The sequence below is a fragment of the Haliotis rubra genome, unplaced genomic scaffold, assembly GCF_003918875.1.
Source record: "Haliotis rubra isolate DU_JTF1 unplaced genomic scaffold, ASM391887v1 Scf33, whole genome shotgun sequence".
In the NCBI taxonomy this organism is placed as follows: domain Eukaryota; kingdom Metazoa; phylum Mollusca; class Gastropoda; order Lepetellida; family Haliotidae; genus Haliotis; species Haliotis rubra.
The window spans coordinates 1,921,714-1,946,424 of record NW_025767002.1 but is presented as its reverse complement, the minus strand read 5'-3'; the positions used below and the strand labels follow the sequence as shown (position 1 = coordinate 1,946,424).

General features: G+C 40.2%; 1 protein-coding gene across 3 annotated transcripts in view; it reads left to right on the top strand.

The window, feature by feature from the left end:
• Window positions 1-24,711, top strand: part of LOC124284157 (glutamate receptor ionotropic, NMDA 2B-like) — a 103,400-nt gene that overhangs the window by 22,093 nt on the left and 56,596 nt on the right. The window contains exon 1 of one of the 3 annotated variants that reach the window (XM_046720221.1): window positions 2,022-2,247. The exons of 1 other annotated variant lie outside the window; for it this stretch is intronic. The gene's annotated coding sequence lies outside the window, so the exon portion shown is untranslated. Of the gene's footprint in view, window positions 1-2,021; window positions 2,248-23,506; window positions 23,561-24,711 lie in introns of those variants that run through there. One more of the 3 variants, XM_046720223.1, reaches the window with a different exon arrangement.

Below are 24,711 nucleotides of genomic sequence, written 5' to 3'. Positions count from 1 at the left end.
ACTCACCCGACTCATCTAGTGTACTGCTGAACTCATGCCGAGAATTACGATGCACCATCAAAGCCATCTGTTTCAGAATTACATATTTAAGATATATGTGGGTAAGTTGAGTAGCATATTGGTTTAATCGTACGTTCCGTATAACCCATATGGTTATGTATGAATCCCCTTTCTAGTATCAACAGATGTTACAGTGATGTAATAGTGCTAGCATATTGCTGAAAGAGGCGTAATACTGTAGCATTCTCACTTTAAGAATTATGGTGCAAATATACACATGCAGTACGTACGTGTGAAAAGTAAAGGATGTTAATAGTCTTAACAGCTGCCAGAAGAGTGGCGTTATCAACGATTTGCATCTACAGTTATCACATAAACGTCATTTGCTATCTTTTGCATCTCCTACTGAGCCAATATTTTATAGCATGTATGCATATTCCTCCTTGACCGGGAACTCGATAAACATTAAATGATGCCACACACAAGGCTTAACACTGTGGTGATAGGTTATCTGTTGTCTATAATAGCGTTTCATAGATATGTGAAACAGAGATCCATTGTGGTATTTCCAAAGTACACTGGTATTACTACACAGCTAATTTACATTCCACTCGAAAATACTCCGCAAATATGGAAATAATTATGTTTTAAAATATATTCTGTTGGTTCATGTGACACGTTAAATAGCAAAACAATTTATCCAGAATCTTTGAAAGACATTTAGAAGTGATGCGCACAACAATTCCAATGTTTGTTTTCAGAAACACAACGTTTCCGAGTATATTCATACTCTTTCAGGCAGCTATACAAGTACATAACAGGGAAGTTATTAGCAAAGAAAAGCCAGGAATTAATCCAGGCGTAAATAGTCTTGTTAGGCGATCAGACACAGATAGGTACAGGGCACAGATTTTCGAAGCTCTCTTAGCGCTAAGATAGTCGTAAGTGCCATACATTGACATTAACTTACGACTATCTTAACGCTAAGAGAGCTTCGAAAATCTAGGCCCTGGATAATAGCACTGATTGTTATAGTGAAGACATGGAAACGAGCACAGGTAATTAAATTAAGTCCCAAGCGCCAGGCAGGTATGTTCCTTGCTTGTTTGGATCTACTGATGCTTAGCTTCCTTTGACGCCAGTTGTTGTTAGACAGGATGTTAGTGGTGCCAATTAACTACTATTTAATCCTTAATTTATTCAGAGATTCTAAATCATAGAGGAGAAAACGAGCGTGTCATGTAATAACAAGACTCTGTTTATACAAACACTAAACAGTAAATATACTAATCAACTTTATCAGTGTTGGTTGTTGGTTTTTTAGCTTGATCTGTCAATTATTCAAATTGTGACTCACAACGTATGTGTTATTCCATGTTTGTATTGCTGTATACAAATCAGTTCGCTATCGTTTCATCTGCAATAACACAAAATCTATCTATCTATCTATCTATCTATCTATCTATCTATCTATCTATCTATCCATCCATCCATCAATCCATACATACATCCATCAATCCATACATACATACATACATACATACATACATACATACATACATACATACATACATACATACATACATACATACATACATACATACACACACACACACACACCAACCAACCAACCAACCATCCATCCATCCATCCATCCTTCCTTCCTTCCTTCCTTCCTTCCTTCCATCAGTCCATCCGTCCATCTATCCATCTGACATGTCTGCTTCTGACGATACCCCCAAGGTATGTGATCGCGTATATTAATACCCCCCAATAAGCAAAACGATTACAGAATGGGCGAATGTTTCAAAATATAATGCAAGGACGTGGAGACGCTGAATGTATAAGCATAAACATTATGCAATCGTTGATCACATTACGGTATTGGTGGGGGAGTCATCCCTTTCACGTCTTCCCAGTCCATAGGTTTAACCGACGCAGCTAACGGAACGCCAGCGGTGTCGTGAATAAGCGATAGCGTGATCGTGTACAACGACGGCAAGTCTGTTACACGTAACAGTAGCGAGATATTCAACAGGTATCAGGAGTTATTCCCCTGGATCAATATCTAGATGACTGGCGGTGTGGCCGCCTCTATAAGCAGCATCTGTATAGTGGATAGGACACAGTCAGTTAGGTGGCAGCGCCGGGATATGAGTGCTGCTGGAGCGTCTCCAGAGTTATCTTGGAACTCCCTGGAAAACTTGTGTTCTCACTTCATCAACGCTGACATCTCTTCACCTGCCTGTAAGTTTCCTTTCATAAGTATTCCTGATAGGGTGTTATATTCTCTGTGGTGCAACCGTGTATGAATGGAGATCGTTTCTCGTTTAACGTGGGGCTGACTCTCTACGTTAAAATTGATTTTCGAGTTGTATTTTATTCATTACATAACTGTGCTGTAATTACAGTTAGCATATGTCAGCAGTTTAAATTTCAGATTGTTCAGTTCCAATTTCATCTTGCTAAAGATGCACTGAATGTGTATGTCAGAAGGCTTTGCATGCATTTACATGTATAAGAATTGTGTATTTACAAACGAAGCTTGTCTTTATTCCGCAATCTGAAACTGGCAGCTTCTTAGGCCGGCTTTGACACAAATCTCAAAGCCACCGTCCCTGAAGGCTCGGTTGTTTCACTATTTTGACGAAAGGTTATTAGCTTGTTATTTAGGCATTCAGCATGCATCTTGGAATTGTGTTGAAATGACAGTTAATTGATTTGCAGAGTGATGGTTTCCAATTGTCAGTTAGAGTGCGTGTTGTGTCTGGGCATCGTTTCCATAAATTTAATGAACAAAACTTGTCTTCTTCAGCTCACATGACATTGTGTTCGTGATTTGTCATCAGACCGTTTTTCGTTCTAGTTGCAACAACCTGCATATTGGCTGTTTACGCAGTATGTTTTCGCAGTAATATCATTCTAGCAGCCGGCACAGAACTGTGGCTAAAGTATTTTGACATTATTATATATCAATGCATGAAAAGAATTGTAAACATTGATGTTTTTATCATCACCAAAAACATCAGCGAACACATGATATATGGGAAAACAACCTGCACAAGGGCTGTTTAAGTGTACGTTTTCGCAGTAATATCATTTTTACAGCCGTTACAGAATTATGGCTCAAATAATCTAACATTGTTATATGTATCAATGCATGAAACGAATTGTAAACATAGATGTGTTTTCATCATCATCGAAAACACCCAGCGAACTCATTGTATATGAGATAATATTAAATAAACCCACTTCAAGCAACTTTATGCGTCTATGACTTCAACTAAAATTATCTTCACATGGTGAATTGTTATTTCGACATAAACTTAAGTAAACACCTATGGCTATTCCTATATTTACGTAAACCTCAGAAATATAACGTAAATATCTATCACATTCTTAATATTCCGTGAGTACAATATTGAAACTATGCATAAAACCGTTAGCTACAGGGCAGTGGAATACAATGTCATGTAAAGCCACGGCAATATTTGAGAATGTGTCACTGCAGTGTATGGTATATTTGGATTCTGTAGGCTTTCCCTGCGATCATTCATTACTGCGTTTATCAGTTATTCAGATATATAACTCGTTGCTATATCAATATTATGGCACCGCCGACATAGCTGGAATATTGCCGAGTGCGACGTTAAACACCAACCAACCAACGAATAGCATTGCGATGCCACGTTAGTATCTAATATACATGTATTTGGCATTGGTTTAGGAAATGCAGCAGTAACCATGAAAAGTTATTCCAATCTTAGACCTTTTTTTCTGATTATGGGTATGCATTGTCATAACATAATCATCATCATAAGACGTGTATTGACATGTCTGGGTCGGCATCCACCAAAAAATGTACTACACAAAGGGAATGATAGAGTTTTTCATGTTTTCCATAGTTAATCTGTTATTGCTGATGGCTATGGAACCACATCACCTTCTGATGGTGGGTGTTCTGTAATTTGTTGGTCATGGTTTTAGGGCACCATCATCGTTATGACACATCTGTTAGTTCACCCTCCAGAATCCCCCAAAGCAGAAGGAGGAATGGTAGAGAATTGTGTTATGTTGGCTGAGGGACACATGTATGAATGGCTTCTTACGTTACACGTATCGCTGTTTCAGAAGAGTTACTGATGTCAACCCTAACTCACAACCTGATCAGATTTCTCACAATTAGCCTGCTGAGCGTTTTGCCTCCTTGGTATACGACGCTTTGGAACACAGAGCATTCCATGAAACTCATACATTCCTAGAAGTACGGTTACCAGTTCTGCCAGAGAGGGGCGGTGGGTAGCCTAGTGGTTAAAGCGTTCGCTCGTCACGCCGAAGACCCGGGTTCGATTCCCCACATGGGTACAATGTATGAGGCCCATTTCTGGTGTCCCCGCCTTGATATTGCTGGAACATTGGTAAACGCGGTGTAAAACCATACTCAAAAGAATCTATAAATGTTTTCACACAACTCGTGGACAAAGGTTAGAGAATTTACATTTTTGTTATTGTGTTTACAAGTAACTTTATTCATGACGAAAATGGCTACATTAATGAAAGACTACGTCGATCAAGTTATCTGTGAGGTTACAAAATAAGTTTTATGATCATGACATGCGTGATTACAGTTTAAAGTTTGTGAAGGGCTATAATTCATAATTGTTTTATGCAAGGTCTCGAGGCTCAAGCCAGCATGAAAGATTTTTTCCTTGAAGCTGTTACCACTATTAAAGACTGACTGACTGAGTATGGTTTTACGCCGCTTTTAGCCATATTCCAGCAACTTCACGGCGGGGGACACCAGAAATGGGCTTCACACATTGTACCCATGTGGGGATTCGAACCCGGGTCTTCGGCGTGACGAGCCAACGCTTTAACCACTAGGCTACCCCACCGCCCCACTATTAAAGAAGGCATTGCATACTTATCGTTTGAAAAGTGAAAAAGGAGCTTTGCGGGAAGGGTGAATTGATCTCATGAGGTTTTAGAAGCTGTTCCTGTAAATTATTACACTCTGAAACGGTCTGCATGGGTGTATGCAGGACAACTAATATATGTCTACATCATGTGAATAAATTCTGTCGAGGGTGACTTGATACTGCTTTGGAGGTTTACTCACATGGAACAAATGTTAGCGTTTAAATACATTTCGGAATGATGTTATAGCGTGCGTGCGTGCGTGCACGACAGATGGTATCATTCGTTCATGCTAATAACATGGATATACATGTATTTGCTGCTCATGGTTATTTTAAAAAGGTAATACAAATTCGCATGGAATACATTTTAATTTGTAATGTATTCTGACTTATCAGTTTCAGGTCGTTTTGCTCGTGGTTTATAAATGCACACTCCTTCATGCCAGTGAGTGAGTGAGTATGGTTTTAAGCCGCTTTTATTAATATTCCTGCAACATCACGGCGGGGAACACCAGAAATGGGCTTCACAGCATGTGTCTATCCAGGGAATCGAACCCGGGTCTTCGGCGTCATGAGCGAACGCTTTAACCACTCGGCTAACCCACCGTTCACCTTCACACAAGACATCTGTATATATAATGTTCTTAAGTAGCAGCACTCGTGCCCATGCAACAATGGACCTAATCCAGTCATCCATTAGTTTGTCTGGCTTTGTTGCCTGAAGTTACCCTCCCAAACCCAGTCTTTGATGACGGGAATAACGGAACGAACCAGCTGCAGGATTATTCATTGAAAGGGGACAGGTAGATACCAGCTGATTTCATTTATGCAGTGCCCACGGATGATTGGTCACCTGCAATGTTTCAAACAGAGTATTAAGTGACAGCATGCCCTCACGGTGTCGCCGTGCCGTCACTGTCGTTGTGAACGTTTCCTATACACCCTCTCCGACTTTCGATAAATGCGATATTTGTACTAGAGACAGCCGTCGTTCCCTGGTACGTTAATGATTCAACTGCCTTAACCTGCGTCACTGAGTTGGCCGCTCCTGTCGAAAACTCTAGCTTACATGGTTCCTGTTTTTTGTGTTAAGAAAAAGGGAATTATTTTGCTGTGGGTTTTTCACTGTAAATTCACTGGATATACGATATCTCATGCGTTTGCTGGAAACCTGTAATTGTGGGCCTATGATCTGATTCCAAGTTTGACATCGTTATTTACTTGTGTGTTTTACCAAAGCGTAAACTGTCTTAGGGCTACATCAAATCGGGCGGAGGTCAACATTTATCTGAGTGAGATATAACTGAACTGCTACAAGAGATACATTGAAATTCATTTGTAAGAGGCAACCTACCGATCGGGTGGTCAGGCTGGCTGACACATTACGGCTTGCCCTAACTGCGTGGATCGATGTTCCGGCTGTTGCTTGTCTGGTCCAGACTCGATTATTTTTACAGACCACCGCCATGGCGTGAATATTGCTGAGTGTGGCGTTACCTCACTCACTCACTCACTCACTCACTCATTTTACTCATGAACCTGCACTTACACTCACTCACCCAGGAATCAGTCACTCTTCGCCAAATCTAGTGTGGCTTACACCTCACTCACTCACTCACTCACTCTTTCCTTTATGAACCTACTTTACAATGTAAGAACCAAGGAATTCCTCACTCACTCACTCACTCACTCACTCACTCACTCACTCACTCACTCACTCACTCACTCACTCACTCACTCACTCACTCACTCACCCACTCACTCTAAGCTTTACTTTATGAACCTACTTTACAATGTAAGAACCCAGGAATTAGTAACTTCGCCAAATCTATTTTCGAGCTTTTGAAAGAAGCAAAACTGGCACGCGCCAATTCTGTACAGGAATTATTTGCGATACTAAAGCAACTTCGTTTCTCACCCCAGCCAGTGCAAGGAGCATTGTTATACTACGTGACCGTTTTATAAAACATCTCATTGTGAGCAATACAAAGATCACAAAGACTATATTAACACACTAGCGCCGGACATTATGGTGTTGGTGAACTCTCGTTATACAAAGCAAGCATGTGAATCTGTGTCGTGCCATATCGGTATTCCAGTCACTCTCAGCTCCACAATTAAAGAGGAGCTGTTACTATCAATCCGGTCGTTACAATCGGCTTAGGTTAAACTGCCAGTCATTTTAACTCTCATTAATTCATCATAAAACATCTAAGTATCAACTACCGTTAATAGTCAAGAGGAAATACCTCCGAACCTTTGACTGGCTTAACGTGCGTCTGTTTCATGTAGGCATATTATAATCCAATTAGGCGGACAATTACATTCTTATGGTTTGAACACTGACCAAAATAGTAAGTGTAAACTATAATATGCCAAAGGAATTCAATACATTTCATAATGTTTTGTAATGTATCCCCCAGCTGAAATTAGCTATGTCTGGGTTATCTACGGTTCCTAACCCTTCCAGCGATGGGGCGAGTGTATGAAACACGAGACAAAAATCCGGGATCCATAGATAGCGAGTATGATGTGTCAGGCATGTAACCTCTGTGGTTTGAGAGAGTGTGTTTGAAGCACGATTGCATAATCTATGTGATTATAGGGAGCGTGTTTGAAGCATGATACATAATCTCTTTTACCACAGGGAGTTTGTTAAACACAATACATACACTATCGCATCTTTGTCCACAGTATTTGGTATATTTTTCAAATCTTGGTGTTTGTATGTATTGTTCGGAGGGCGTATGTTGAGCACAACCACCTTACTGAAAGCATGTTTAGAGCTCTTTAGACAATCTAAGGGTTAATAGGAAGTACGTTTAAAGTTTAATGCGTTACCTCAGTGTATAATCCAAGAGTTTATAGGAAGTATGTTTAAAGTTCGATGCATAATCTAAGGGTTTGTAGGAAGTGCGTTTACAGCTCGGTGGATAATCTTAATATTTATAGGAAGTATGTTTAAAGCTCGATGCATAATCTAAGGGTTTAATACGAAGTATGTTTAAAGCTCGATGCATAAGGAAGTATAATCTTAGTGTTTATAGGAAGTATGTTGACAGCTCGATGCATAATCTAAGGGTATGTAGGAAGTGTGTTCAAAGCTTGGTGCATAATCTTAGTATTTATAGGAAGCTCTTTTAACTCGATACGGATGTCTCGATACTTCCCATATCTCGATATAATTTCACGGTCCCAACAAGCAAAATTACCCTTTTAACTCGATATTTGCAAAGGAACTCGATATTTACCTATCTGTTATTTAATTAGGATTAATTAAGAAGGAATTAATTAGGAAGTACTCACTGTTACAACTAAACACTACTGATAACGGATTATAGTTTCGAATCAAAACATACTGAGAATCCAATGAGGGTTTTGTGTAATCATGTGACTAGCATGTGATTATTGCGTTGTTTCGAGATTGCGGAATTGTTTCCTTTCATAGTGATAGGTGATGATATGCCCTGGTCGGATGTCTCGAAGTTCGGATAACACGATATTTGTTCTTGGTCCCATGAATATCGAGACAACGGTGCTCGACTGTATGTATAAAGCTCGATGCATAATCCAAAGGGTTGTAAAAAGTATGTTTAAAGCTCTGTGCATAATCTAAAGGTATGTAGGAATTGCATTTACACCTCGGTGCATAACCTTAGTATTTACAGGAAGCATATTTTAAGCTCGATGCATAATCTAAGGGTTTATAAGAAGTATGTTCAAAGATCAAAGAATAATCTAGGTTTGTAGGAAGTATAATCTTAGTGTTTAGGAAGTATGTGTAAGGCTAGATACATAATCAGGATTTATGGGAGGCATGTTAAAGCTCTCTGCATAATCTTATGGCTTATAGGAAGTACGATTAACGTTCAAAGCGCAATCGCACTATTTATAGGAACTTTACAGCTCAATGCATAATATCGGTGTGTTTACAGCTGGATGTATAATCCTAGTATTTATCGGAAGCATGTTTTAGGCTCGATGCACAATTTGGATGTCTACAGGAAGTGTGTTTAAAGGTCAGTGCATAATCTCGTGTAACTGGAAGTGTGTTTAAAGCTCGACGCATAATCTTCAATAATTTTCAACGTTCAATGCATAACCTGGAAGTCTATCGAAAGTATGGTTGAATCTCAATGCACAACCTCTGTGTAGCCGAAACTATGTTAAAGCTTGAAGCATAATCTCAGTGTTTATAGGAAGTATGTTCAAAGCTGGATGTATAATACAAGTACTTATAGGAAGTGCGTTTGAATAATCATAAACACAAAGTGCGTTGAATTTATCCCTTGTCTTGAGAAGGGAGGGGGGGACTAAGTGGGGTACTCTGAAACCGAATCTGTGGCATATGAAAACCATAACCGTATCTTTAACCGTATCATTGTGTTTACCGTATAAGCTAAGTGTGCAAAGGAAACTCCCATGTTTGTTGTGAATACTTACAAGAATACGAATATAGCACTTACACTCAAAGGCATCTTGACATCGTCCTCCGTTTGATATGTCGTTATGATATTGTCCAATAACATCGTTGTGGCATTATATTCACTCTGTTTACCAATATACTTGGTAAAGGCTTGCCTTGACCAATTATCTGTATCAAATAAATGTTTCTATTACAGAATATTTAAGCAATCTATATACAATGAAACCTATCTATCATATTTGAATGTAAGGAAATATAGAATCACGCTTACAAAATTTTGTTGCTCCTCCCATGATTTGTTAATAGAAACAGGTAGATATATTGGAATAAAAAAAGAGGATAAAATATGTAAAATGTGTGACTCGAATCTAATTGAAGATGAATATCATTTTCTTTGTGTTTGTCCAGCCTACCACAATTTAAGAAATAAGTATATTAAGAAATATTACTTTGAACATCACAATATTTATAAATTTACATCTCTGTTAACCTACTCTAGCAAGGAACACCTGGAAAAGTTGTCAATGTTCCTATACCATGCCTTTCTACACAAGAGAAATGTACTCTCTACTGCCTAATAACAATATAGTCAGTATACATGTACTACAGGCCTGTGGCCTCTTAAGTGCAAATAAAGACTATGGAGGGACTTGGTAAAGAAATGTCAACCTGGTCAACTTGTCATACAAAGTATTAAATTATTATGATGCAGTTGGTCTGGTAGTATCATTTTTATTTTTAAAATCAATCAAATAGTCTTCCACTTATCGTTCGATCATATAACGCCAACACATTGTTACTGGACAATACCCTGACATTGAAAAACGGAAGACAATGTCAAGATGTCTTTGAACAAGTTGAAAACATTAATGCAGGTGACATACGTTAAGAGGGCAACTATATACGTCTTTTCCTTAATCATCGTCTATGCTATCTACTTGCCTGTCAAAGCAGATGTTTTCACGAGAGGTTTCAGACCACTCGGTGAGATAAACACGTTATTTGACAAGATTAGATAGCCTTTTCCCTCTATGATGAATTAACAGCATTGAGTTAGTCGAGTGTAGGATTTCCCTCGTACAGTCGCTATTGTTGCACTCCTAAGCATTATTTTTTATGAAGATCACTCGTAAGCCTTGTGGTGAACTATCTAAAAAATGTCAAGCAGTGATTGAGTGACTTTGGGATGATGTTGCATTAAAAAATGGTTCAGTTATATGTATACGGGATGTTAGCCTCAGGGAAAAATACCCAAAAAATGCAGATTTACGTCTACAATTTTGGTTGGTTAGTTCGTTGTTTCTTGACGCCGCAGTGAGTTCGAATATTTTGTCTCCCTGATATTACTATAGGTTTGCCAGAACCATACCCGTACCCATGCTCATGGTCTCAGATCTGTATCACATCAGCATTTGAGTCCATGTCAGATGTTTGTTTGATATGTATATTTGTTGTTTAACTCCGCACTCAGCAATAGTCCACCTATATCTGTAAATAATCGAGTCTGGACCAGACAATCCAGTGATCAACAGCATAAACGTCGATCTACGCAATTGGGATACGATGACATGTGTCAACCAGGTCAGCGAGCCTGATCACCCGATCCCGTTAGTCGCCTCTTACGACAAGCATGGGTTCCTGAAGACCAATTCTAAACCGGATCTTCACAGGTCTAATTTTTTGTTGAAACCCACGAGCACTGGTATGGCGCTGATCTTGATAAACCTGACAGAAAAACACCCAGGCTGGAATTCGATCATTATGTTTCTGCCACGCCGAAGGTTCAAAACCTACAGCTTATATTTAAGCTGAAGGGCCACATGGGTTTCTTATGTCATATGGATGGATGTACATACGGAAACGGTCAAGCCTGCAGAAATTCCGTGTTGGAACTCATCCCAAGGAACCTTGGGTCCTAATATGTAATGTTACAGATCGAAAGGTCAGACTGGTTTTGACCCGACTGCGTGGATTGTCGGTCAAAATATCAATCACTGGATTGTCTAGTCCAGGTTTTACTATTTACATGTCGATGACGGCAGGGCGTTATACAATAAATGCATACCCAGAAACTGACAGGATATTCTTGACTACACAGTTGTTTAAATAGCATTGGGTTGCACTCAATATCCTTGTGTGCTGTCGTGTCATAGACTTTGGCCTATATAAACATGTTGCTGAATAAATTTCTAACACATGTTGCCCAACTGTCAGTGCAAGACGGCGTATATTTGCATTCGTGTTTATGCTGTTTATGTTTGGATCGTAAACGAGCAGTACATGACAAGTAATAGTCAGGGGAGGTATAAAATGGTTCATTCCTGCTGGAGTGTTTGAGTGAGTGAGTGAGTGATTATTTGGCTGAGTGAGTGTTTGATTGGGTGAGTGTTTGGCTGAGTGAGTGAATGAGTGTTTGGCTGAGTGAGGGAGTAAGTGACTGATTATTTGGCTGAGTGAGTGTTTGACTTGGTGAGTGTTTGGCTGAGTGAGTGAATGAGTGTTTGGCTGAGTGAGGGAGTAAGTTAGTTACTATTTGGCTGGGTGAGTGTTTGGCTGACTGACTGAGTGAGTGAGCATTTGGCTGGGTGAGTGAGTGGCTGAGTGAGTAAGTGTCTGGCTGGGTGAGTGTTTGGCTGAGTGAGTGAGTGAGTATTTGGCTGGTGAGTGTTTGGCTGACTGAATGAGTGAGTGAGTATTTGGCTGGGTGAGTGAGTGTTTGGCTGGGTGAGTGTTGGGCTGAGTGAGTGAGTGAGTGAGTGAGTGAGTAAGTAATATTTTATACCACAGTATCTCGACGAAGCACATCAGAAATGGACATTTCACTCATTTCGGGAATCGAACCTGTGTCTTCAGCATTAGCAACAAACGCTTTAACCAGTAAGCTACACCCTGTCCCCTAAGGAAGAGCCAAATGTATATGTATATATAAACAATTAGAGCGCATGTTATATGTTCGACAGCAGTTTCATGAATACCATTTGACAGTATCGTCATACACCACAGAGTACAAGCATCTGCTGCGGTTCAGAAATCGCACGCCCACATAATTTGTGTCACTCGGATAGTCATCCTCATCATCTAAACGAATTACATTTTGTCACGAAGCCACAGTTGAACGGATGGGCTATGTTATATTCATCACGTGTTTTTGGTTGGTTAGTTAAGTGCACTGGTCTGTATGTCGTTGTTCTTTTCTGTTCTTTTCTGGTAGCACCAGGCTTAATTATTGAATGTTAATTCCCTAAGTTTGGCTTGCCTTATGTAGTTAGCACTTAAAGACCTCAATCGCTGTTTAAGAGTTGATTGGCATGTTGTTTAACTCCGGGTCTGGACCAGACAATCCAGTGATCAACAGTATGGGCATCGATCTACACAATTGGGATGCGATGACATGTGTCAACCAAGTCAGCGAGCCTGACCACCCGATCCCGTTAGTCGCCTATTACAACAAGTATGGGTTCCTGAAGATCAATTCTAACCCGGATCTTCAGCGGTAAAGTAGTTTAAGAGCACAGAACATTGAAATCAATTCTTTAGTGTGTGCCAGTAACATATTAGAATATAACGTTATGGGGTTTTATTGGTGCTGCTGCTGTTGTTTTACATGTGGGCTTCCCCAAAGTGGTAAATATGTCCTTCCTGAATTTAACTGACATCGTATACAACGGATTACAGAGAACTGCCGGTGTCGGTAATCCGTGAATCCATGCACCAGGCAAACAATTTCAGTACATGTTTATTCCATAATTTAACTTTGAATATGTATTACGTGAATAGTTCAGTTTTGACTGCCTATAAGTTTGAGAAAACATTTAAGAAATATTTTCGTTTCGTAATGCGTTAATCTTCGGTAAACCAACGTACGCAACTCTACATTGCAAATTACGACTCCTCATATGACCGGGACAGCTTTCTTAAGATGTCTGCAAGAGAACGTGATGCAATATATTAGCGATCAAAATATTTCGCCAAATACATGTTGTGTTGCGAAACTAATAGACAGCTCAAGTCATCACTGGGACCATAATGCCTCTCTTGTATGACAGGAAACACATCAGATTCATATCAAATTCAATTTAATTCAAATATCAGATCCATAAACTGCATTACGTCGTAATTCACTTTGAAGTCTGGTCCTCAATATTGAATAATGATGTTCATTCACGTTGGTTTTTGTAAACGTATGTTGGATGTGAGTAGAACATTGCACGCCAGTTGGGATCTCTGTTTACGAAGTAGATGTCTGAAATTGACCCCCAATTAAAATATATTTTGCAAAACATTGGTAATTGGTATACACTGATCAGAAAGGATTTATTAATGAATGGCCTTTAAATTGAATTAGTAGACCTCTTACGCTAACTCTTACACTGTAAAGTAGTCTGTATAGGTGCCAGATCTTAACGCCACGATCCTGCTTTCGAAGACCCTCAGAAGTGAGGTGTTTCTCAATATAGATGGTAGGCATTTCTGGTTCTCGCCCGCTCTTGCATGCTATTCAGGTCCTGCTTTCATTCGTCTCCCCACAAAATGAGGAGCCAAACAAATCTTTAGACCAAGACCCGAAACATAATGCTTGTTTTCATTAGTTTCGTGAACATTTTTTTAAAAATGTCCTACAATTTCTCTGACTGTTTTTCGAGAAGATGGAATATGAGAGATGGAATTTATCAAATAATGACAACTCGAAACAACAACGCCATCACTGCCTGAACCAGTGCTCCAAAGCGTACGTCCTCTGATACTATCACGTTACAGAATGTGAAGAAAGTTAATGCTTCTACAAATCAATTTCTACGAGTTGTTAAATATTTAAAACGTCAATGTCAGGTAGCAGTTTTTCAGCACAGCATTTTTCTTGCACTTTTAATGTTTTATAACTAAACATTTCCGATTTTCTAACTCCGAAGCAACTGAGTGTACAAATGAAACAAATAATGACATTATAAAATCCATGACACGAGGCAAGGACGAATGTAACTCAATACACTTCAAAGACATTGACACACAAGGCCTTCCGTACCAGACATTAAGTGCAGGGTAGTAGATTACGCACTGTAATGTCATTACACTGGCGATTATAAAGTACGTTTAAAAAATCTTCAGTTGATGTGCCGCTGATCAAAGACTCTCTGGGCTATTCAGTCGAGGCCATGGCTTGTTGCTGTGTTGAACAACAGAGCTGGCGAAGGGATGGAATCCAATTGGCGCCACGATGCTTTGAAACATAATTATGAGTCTGGGCTGGTTCATTCCTCACATGTCACCTCTGATTGTTTTTTGGGATGTTTATTGTGAGCATGTCACAAATCTTTCAAGGTTTGTGTTTCTTGAGATGTATCCATTGTGCGATGTTGTTGTTCCCTGAGGACGTTTGGTTTGCTTTTCTTGTTAATGGCCATGGATGGGCGGTGCGGGTGCCTAGCGGTTAAAGCGTTCGCTCGTTACGCCGAAGACCCGGGTTCGATTCCCCAACATTTGTGAAGCCCGTTTATTGTGTCCCCCGTCGTGATATTGCTGGAATATTGCTAAACGCGGCGTAAAGCAAAAAGTCACTCACTCACTCATTATTACCAAAGCTTGAGATTCCAGCGTAGGACAATTCCAGTATTCTGTGCTTAGTATAGTAACAACGATTTGGATTGCATGGTCACATTTGCGTCGTGGGTGATAACCGATTTTTCACCTGATCTAGATACACTTATAACGAAAACGGTTATAACGATCTGACGGATATAACGAACTGTTGTTTTTTGCCCCGGACATTCTTCAGTCGAAATCGGTATGACGAACTTCGGTTATAACGAAATATAGTTAACGGACCCTTATAGCTCGTTATAACTATTGTTTATTGTGAGCATTATTTTTCAGTAGAAATGGGGTTTAAGTTTTTTCATTTCTACAGCAACGTGCGCGAATGAGCTCGAGTGTATTTGTGTTTGGTTGCTTGTTCTGGTGGGTTGTAATGCCGGTCTTATAGTGCTAGTGCTATTGACACCAAGCGGACCATTCCTTGTTATTTTTCATTAATGTCCAGGCGGGGAAACAACAGTTACCACAATTTAACGTATTTCTGTATGACTGGGCAGGGGATACAAACGCCGACATTCCACTTCAGAAACACTCGACTAATGTTGCTGGCAATTATGGCAATAATCAGTTACTTGCCTAACAGTAAATTTTTAAATTTACATTCATACATTTACATCGCTAAACGGAGGTGCCGTTAGTCCAGTGATCTAAGTCAGAGCCTTACCTTATTATCCTATAGTCATGAGTACGAATCCCGGGGATACCTGATATTATTTCTAGGTTTCCCAGTATCATACCCAAGCTCATGGGTTTCACCACAGTGGTCATTATCTATGATCTATTATCTGTGTCACTTAAGCTTTTTTTGCCATATCAGATGTTTGTTTGTTTGTTTGTTTGTTTGTTGTTTAACGCCGGACTCAGCAATATAGCACCCAGCTATATGGTGGCGGTCTGTTAGTAATCGTGCCGGACCAGACAAGCCAGTGATCAACAGCATGAACATCGATATACGCAATTGGGATGAACCGGGGCGGTGGGGTAGCCTAGTGGTTAAGGCGTTCGCTCGTCACGCCGAAAACCCGGGTTCGATTCCCCACATGGGCACAATATTGCTAAAAGCGGCGTAAAACTAAACTCACTCACTCACTCACTCACTCACTGGGATGAACCAAGTCAGCGACCCTGACCACCCGATCCCGTTAGCCGTCTATTACGACAAGCGTGGGTTACTGAAGATCAAGTCTAACTCGGATTGTCAGATGACAGATGACAAGTGCTCACAGAGGCATTAAACTCAACTCAACTCACTCACTGATAAACCTTGAGCACGTATGATCATTGCTTGTCCATTCACTGTATTTATTCCCAATCCCATGTGAAGTGGGACATTTAAGATCGTTCATAATATCCCCACGTTTTTAGGTTTTGATACACATGCATATAGTGCAAACGCATGCCCGTTAATAAGCCAAGACAATTTATGAACTTCCGTAAAATACAGTTTCCAGATCCGTGTTGTGTTCCGGTTCTGTTTACATCAATCATTAACTCTCGCTATGCGTCGAATCTTACTGAAAGATTAAGCATTACGGAACGAACTTGGCCATTTTATCCCCATGAAACCATCCCTTTATCTTTCTAATTTCCAATAAACTTTGAATATGAGGAAGCTTAACGCCAATTTAGGTAAAGTTACAGAACCTATAATAACGAATTATTGGACATGTTGTCTGTCCCTCATGCTGGGTCTGGCCAAGCAATAGTTCTCTGTTTTTGTATAGTTGAGTCAGAACCATGTTGTTTTCCTGTCCGCGCACCCTGTCTGCATCGGAATATTCCTTAATGAAGCAAGTGAAGCTTTTCCTCAGGTTCAGGGCCCACTTGCAGGGCTCACAGCTATCTTAGCGCTATGACAATCTTAAGTCTATGTTCGAGTTTGGAAGATACGATCATCAAAGCGTTCCTTCTCATTCGGTCATTCGGGGTTTATTTTAATGCATATCTCATGAAGGCGAGCTTAACTCTCACCTTCCTCTCTCTCTGCATCTCTGCATGTTTAGTTTGTGTTTTTTTTAATTTCTCTCTTATATTTTTTGTAACGTTACAGAACAAGACATCAGAAAGTGGATCACCATGTACTTATTGGCCGGCTGGTTAGTCTCATATAAGACTCATGTAGATTGTGGGCGAGCTGGCTAAGGCGCCAGGCTAGTGATCCAGCGAGGTTGAGGTACCGGGATCGAGCCCACCTGTGAGCGGGTGTGAAAACCTTGGAGTCAACTGTGTGTGCAGACTCTTTCCGTGTTGTCACAACCCCTAGTGTACAGTACATAACCCTGTGCACTTAAAAGAACCCACGAATCCGTTGGTATATGACCAGATGGTGGCCACATGAATACGTGCAAACCCCTAGTTGCTGGTACAGCAACGTGCAGTGAACTTGGACAAAGTGCTGTGACTATGTGTCCCAGTCCACCCAGCTATGAATGGGTACCTCGTTAGGATGAGAAAGCCACAATAACTAGGTGCGCCTAGTGGCAGCAAGAGTTGTATACTCCCCAGGAAGTTGAGATTGATAATACGATGTGCCGTTGAGATTGACATCCAATGATCGAGGGAAAAAATACCAGCGCCTTGAGCATGCACTAGTTGCGCGGATATGTGCGCTATATAAATATCCAATAATAAAAAATAAATATAATAAATAAATAAAAATTACTTACATATCCTTTCACGCCATGGACCGTATAAGCAATTTAAAATTATTTTTGAAAATATTTAATTGACTTTCATCTCATACCGAACTTAACGGATCAGTCCAGAAACCGTTGGAAGTGAGTGAGTGAATATTTGGCTGGGTGAGTGTTTAGCTGAGTGAGTGAGCTAGTGAGTGTTTAGCTGAGCGAGCGAGTGAGTGAGTGTGTGGCTGTGTGAGTGTTTGGTTTAGGGCCTATTCGATTATGCTAAACCGGTTTTGGTTTCTGGAAAACCATGCACTCGATTATGTTGAAACCTAAAACTGGGTTCTGAAACTTCGAAACCATCTCCGAGGCAGGTTTCGCAGTTTCTGTTTCGCGTTCCCTCACAACAAACATGGCGGAAACGAAGTTCAGCTGATCTTGGTGGCAAAATAGAGCAGCAGTTTCTGTAACCAAAACAATGATAAATATCAACTGAGAACTAGGTAAATATTTTTAAAACCCCAGTCTATTGAACATGACTATTTTATGTAACTTGTATACATATAATTGCTTGTTACAGTATAATTACATATACGCAAATATTTACTTCCAAAAGCATCTCATCTCTTTATTATTTGTTCATTCCCTGATAAAATGACAAAAATATTACCTTCGGCAATGCTGTCATCCAATTCCTTCCACATATATAGTAGCTGAGACATTTTTTTGTATCCATTTTGAAACCGGATGGTGAAACCATCCACTCGTTTATAAAACTAGAAACTAGTTTCACTTTGAAACCATGTATCCGAAACTGGACACTCGTTTATAACAAGAGAAACCAGTTTCAGAAACCAAAACCAGTTTCGCAATAATCGAATAGGCCCTTAGTGAATGAGTAAACCCGCACGCACGCACACACACACACACACACACACACACACACACACACACACACACACACACACACACACACAACCAAAGCAGTCCACACACGCTACACACTGAAAGGTCTGTTATTGATCATGGTTGGTTTTATCATCGGTAGTTACTATTTGTAATAAGTGGTCTCGACACTTCATCACACCATATTACAAGGTTCTATAGAATTTCTGTAATACATTACTATTAAAATATATTTAGGGACTGTGATTTGACATGACCAGATGAATATACTCAACACAGACTCCAAGTAGTCTCACCGAACCGCATAAATCACCATAACTACTACTTACATATAGAAGTAACACTTTCTCCAACAAAGCACAACACAACGTCCAGCTCTCATTGTAATAAGGTATCAGTTTGTCTGGGGAGAGTCTGGCGACTGTCTGATGTATTAGCTTGTCCGTCCAGCCTTGTTGTACTGCCCGACACTGGGCTAATCGCAGCTGGGAAAACAAATTAGATTATTCCAATTAATCTCGTAAATAAGGACAAGTATATTGTACTTGGTGATCGCGTCTAGCTGCTTTGGGAAAATCAGCGCAATGTATAATGTAGTAAATCGCGTTGTGAATCTAATACTGTAGCGAGGGTAGTATCATTGGACACAGCGTATGGCCTGACGTAAATGTGAATGTTTTTCAGTGTCATCGTGATAAGCCAACAAAAGAGGTGTATGTAGTGTACATTCTGCAATTAATATCAGTTTTTGTTGTTTGTTAGATAAGGGAATGTAGTATGTTAGTATAAGAGTCTGGCACCAAATCCAGTGATTGATATAATGAACATCTATTTGTACAAATATGATCTAAGACCATACATCGAGAATGACTGTGAGTGAGTGAGTTTAGTTTTACGCCGTTTTTAAGCAATACTCCAGCAATATCACGGCGGGGACACCTGAAATGGGCTTCACACATTGTACTCATATGGGGAATCGAACCCGGGTCTTCGGCGTGATGAGCGAACGCTTTAACTACTGGGCTACCTCACCCCACCCCCCGACCACCCCTCGACCAACCCTGTTGTTTCTTGCCAAGAACTGTTGTAAATACTAGTATTTTGCAAGTGAGTGAGTGAATATGATTTTACGCCGCTTTTAGCAATATTCCAGCAATATCACGGCGGGGAACACCAGAAATGGGTTTCACATATTGCACCCATGTGGGGAATCGAACCCGGGTCTTTAGCGTGACGAGCCAACGCTATAACCACTAGGCTACCCAACCGCCCCAGTATTTTGCAAGCATACGAACATTTTTGTAAAGTACGAGTAACTGTAAATATAACATTTACAAGCATAAACTCTTGTAATTATGACCTGAGCTAATAAATATTTTTGAGTTCATAATATTAAGTAATTATAATCCCATAATACAAGCAAACTGATACAAAGGCCAAATAGCGTATAGTTTGGATGAATGTATACGAACATACCAGCACGATCGCTCTTTCGCAAGTTTTACAAGAAATGTACTTGAACATACTAGATTAACGGAATGAGAAATTAACCCTTGATGTTTACCAAGGTGATTGACGTGTACGTGCTTCAACGCTGTCACAGTCCAGCAACACCAGCGGTGTCATCGATCTTGTCTTCATGCCTCGATGCATGAGAGCATCACACATTACCTAGAGTAATCTACTTAAATCTGCACTGAAATTCACCTCGTTTATATCTTAGTTGCTCTCTTGTGCAAAGACACTTACCGGTGGAGCGGAACGCTGTACGACATCTGTAAGTGAACGTACGAACCGTGGATGTACATCCTGCATTTCAGTTTTTTTTCAAAAGGTGTTGCGTTTGATTTATGATACCTGCTTTGGCACAAGCTCGTCACCCTGCAGTAGTTTCGTCTTGTTCAGTGTTGGGAATGCACAGCTGGGTATCATCAATAGATAGTGGAAGTATACATCCCGCATCGTTATACCTTTCGATTCCTGGAAACTGGCAAGACATGTTAAATAACATTGACATCATTCCTGACAGGTGCATTCTACAGTTGACGGTCCGCGAACGCAAACACGAAAGCACATTAGAAGATAAGATACCAACGTCCCAGACTAATTGGACTTCGTTTGAAATGTACATCTCACCTGCTAATGTGCGTTCGGTGGCATCGTCTTAGAATTAATTAGAAAAATACAACTAGTACATCGCTTTTTCAACAGTTTACATTTTTTCTGTGAGGTATTGAAGAAGTGCAATTTGTACTTTAAAGTTACTTCTTTTATTTCCAAGACTCGACAACTTTCGAACTTCAAAATAAGTTTAAAATGCATGTATGTATACTATCCCAAAAAGAAACGCATAGGCCAGAATCTGTTGCGAAGATGTTTTATTTTCAAACATGTATAACTCGTCCACAAATAGACTTTAGTGCATGAATTTTTACATCAATTTAGAAGAAGGAAATGTCTATACAACCAAGTGGATAATTTTAGATAACGGAGACGTTGAGCGCGATGGTGACCACGTAGCACGGTCCCGACGTCGGGTCTCCTGGCTCTCAGTCCAATCTCTCTCAACCTGTTCCGTACAGTTTGACCGGATATCCTCCGAAGTCCAGGCACCCTGGATGCTGTGCTCTCACTCGTGGCAGTACTATCACGCAAATGTACTACCCGGATGTACCGATCTTGGGCTGCAGTGGTGCCTGTAGGTGCCTGTAGGGGGATGGTCAATTGTTATACCTGTTTGGTTATAACGTGCTGCAAGCCGTGATATAGTGCTGAGACTAACATTAAGACGCCTGGCAACAGAAGATTGGCAATCTCCAGCGTGCATTCTTTCAATGGCGATGTTCCGTGTCGCAGCGTCAAGACGTTGGGTAGTGATTTGACCTTGAAACTCCTTCGGGCGTTGGTCGATTTTAATGGTGAACATGTCTTATTTGAAAGATTATAGGAATCGAAACTTTTATATTTAAATATGTAGGTGATCGCAAAATTTGAAAAATATATGCTGGAACATTCATGTCTATCAAACTTACATCTGATTTTTGCACGTGGCGCACGCATGAAGGTCATGCATGAATGTGACCCTTTCAAAGCAGGTTGACTAAACTGCTTGATTTCATTCATTGTTTGTGAGTGAGTTTTAGCTTCACGCCGCCGTTAGAGATATTCCAGCAATATCACGGCGGGCGACACCAGAAAGGGCTTCACACATTGTAACCATGTGGGGAATCGAACCCGGGTCTTCGGCGTGACGAGCAAATGCTTTAACCACAAGGCTACCTAACCACCCTCATTGTTTGTGTTTGAACTAACGATTCGGCATCTGCAACATGTGGATTGTCTGAAGACGATGCGTGGTCTGACCAATACGTTCAATGTTTTACACTGTTTGATCAACAGAATACGGACTAGGTACCCACAAATCCCCAAAGGTTGATCGATCACGTCCAAGGTCAATAACAAGAGCCCAGGATCGATTGATCGGAAACCAAGCTCTACGAAATGGCGAATCAAATTGCTACAAACATTTAAAAGGGTACTTGAGTACGAGTTTGGCGTCAGATGATCAGCAATCGTCTGCATGCAGCTAATCTCCATGTTGGGCGTTTGTGCCGTTCCTTCAGCACAAATCGTTGCCTATCGTCATTGACGTATACAAGGTCAAAACTGTGGTAGTTGTTGTTGGTCACGTGTCATCTTTTTCGATAAGTTCTTATTCATTTCCTCTGGATTGATATGTGTGGTCTTGTCTAGCTACGTCGAAAGGAACGTCATGGCCAGTGGCAACGTCATGACAGAATTGGCGTTGGATCAGTCACGGTGTGGGCTGGTGTATGACTGAATTCCCTACGTTCAGATTGTGCAAGAACGGGTCACTGGACAGTACCATCGGGACGACGTACTGACTCCTTTGATGTCCTGTTTGCTTGGATGGACCTTTCGCTTTCAGGATGACAACGCTCGTTCTCATCATGAATGGCCGCTCACTTTTCACATCAGTTGGCCAACAAAACAACATCCATAGAATGTCACAGCCAGTTGTGAGCCCAGGCAACATTCTCACCCCACCCATCCCACTGGGATAACGATGCTCATGATGTGGATCACTGGATTGTCTGGTCCAGGCTCGATTATTTACAGACCACCGCCATATAGCCGAAATATTGCTGAGTACGGCGTTAAACAACAAACAAACAAACAAAGGAATATGTTAGGAAGACGTGTGCGACAACGTCGTAGACAACCGATCACGTTTGCTGAAAATGGCAAGACGTTGACACAGGAGTTGGGAAGGGGAGGATGATGATGAGGAGGAGGATGCGACTCTCTCACATCTCCATGGAGGTTCGAACGAAAGATATCTCGTCGAGTGAATGAATGTTAATTAATTTTCGGTATTAAACATTACTGATCCAAAATATAATCTTATACCTATCATCCGTCAAGATTGTTAACGGTTATTACACCTACTACAACTTTCAGTATGTTAGCAATTGTCCATGTTCATGGTACAACGTCAGCTATTTTAAGAAATGTGTTCATATGGACATGGTGAAAGAAAATGTCATTTCATATCCATATTTCGCACGAGTAAATAAATGATGGTGATACAGATATAACTAGAAAGTAACTTCATAACTATGTAAATTGTTGGTTATTTCAGGGCTTCCCCTACGTTTTTGAAGAGCATATATAATAGTATCTGCTATACAGCGAGACATGTTCTAGTGTATGCTTCATACTTGAGATGTAATACTAATGACTCGATCGAAGGAAAGCTTCCACCTGGTTAGACATGGTGCATGTTAAACAGATTCGGTCATGGAGGTATTATTTGAAGCTTTTGTTGTGGTACGTACGTTAAACTTTGTAACCTTCATACTACTTCATGTGTGGAAATATTGACGAACGGTATTGTGGCTGACTGTTTGAAGCTGAATAGAGCTTGCACTCGTCCATCGACCATGTAGAACCTGCGACCACAGCTGTGTTCATGTTCATCACAATGAATATACTACTGTAATTCAGTTTGGAATATACGACGAAGGGAATGTTACATCGTGTATGGGAAGTTAACAGCCAAAGGTCAGATTGTAAGTACATGTTCATGTACATGTGTGTGTGTGTGTGTGTGTGTGTGTGTGTGTGTGTGTGTGTGTGTACGTTATGTGTATGTATATGTATTGATATGCGTATATATGTGCGTATGTAAAGTGTATCTATATGTTTATGTGTATGTGTATATTCGTGCGTGAACGTGTATGTATATGTGTATGCAAGTGTGTGAGTGTGCGTGCGTGCGTGTATGTCTGTATCTGTGTGTTGTAGCTTAATTTGATTCGAACTTTGAGTCTTATATCTTTCAAATGAATGGTGGATATTCTCCGAATTCTATATCAGCAAAGAAATGTTTTTGAGCTGAGATAATATCAGTATTCAAACACCTCAAATGGATTACCGTATATATGAGAAGTCAGTTAAAAGCTGAGTGCAGGTTGGGTATACATGGATATGAATATTGCAAACCTTTTGACTATGATTGTGCAGATATGATAAACATCATTTTTTGCTACTTTTCAAAACGGTCCATCGCTATGAAATATTTTTAGCAGTTTGTAACACCTAGTATGACAAAAGAGATTTACTTGCAGCAAGGAATCTTGTGTCTTCTCTATAATAGTGCCACCAGAAGAAACTATGCCTATTGAGTGATGTACCGTATATTCGATGTTTAGTGTATATGTAGCAAATGTACAGACATAGAAATCTTGGTCTGGAAGCAAAACGGTCAACAACTTCAGATCAATTCTGCTCATTGCGTCAAAAATTCTAAATCTGTTATGAGTTCAGCAATGATTTGGCGGTCATGCATTGTAAGGCGCCGAAAACATATTATCCGGAGTTCGAAACACAGATTCGCCCTGAATTTATGTCAAGTCTGCATGGATTGTCATTGCTAATCTATATAGAATTTGGACGGTTCCCATGTGCGTCCGCTCGCATCACTACGAGAGCTGGGTTTCAATCTGTTACGCGATTTTTATTATTTATTTATCATGAATAATTCGTTGAAAACGTACATGAGCTGCTGAAACGTTTCAGTCAATGATAATATATTGGTCTCGACTGATTAAATTGGATCATTTATTGCATTTCAATAGTACCTGATTGTCTGCAATATACAACACAGATACTGCAGTCATAGAAATGTAGGACGAAGAAGACCATTGATGAACCGACAATA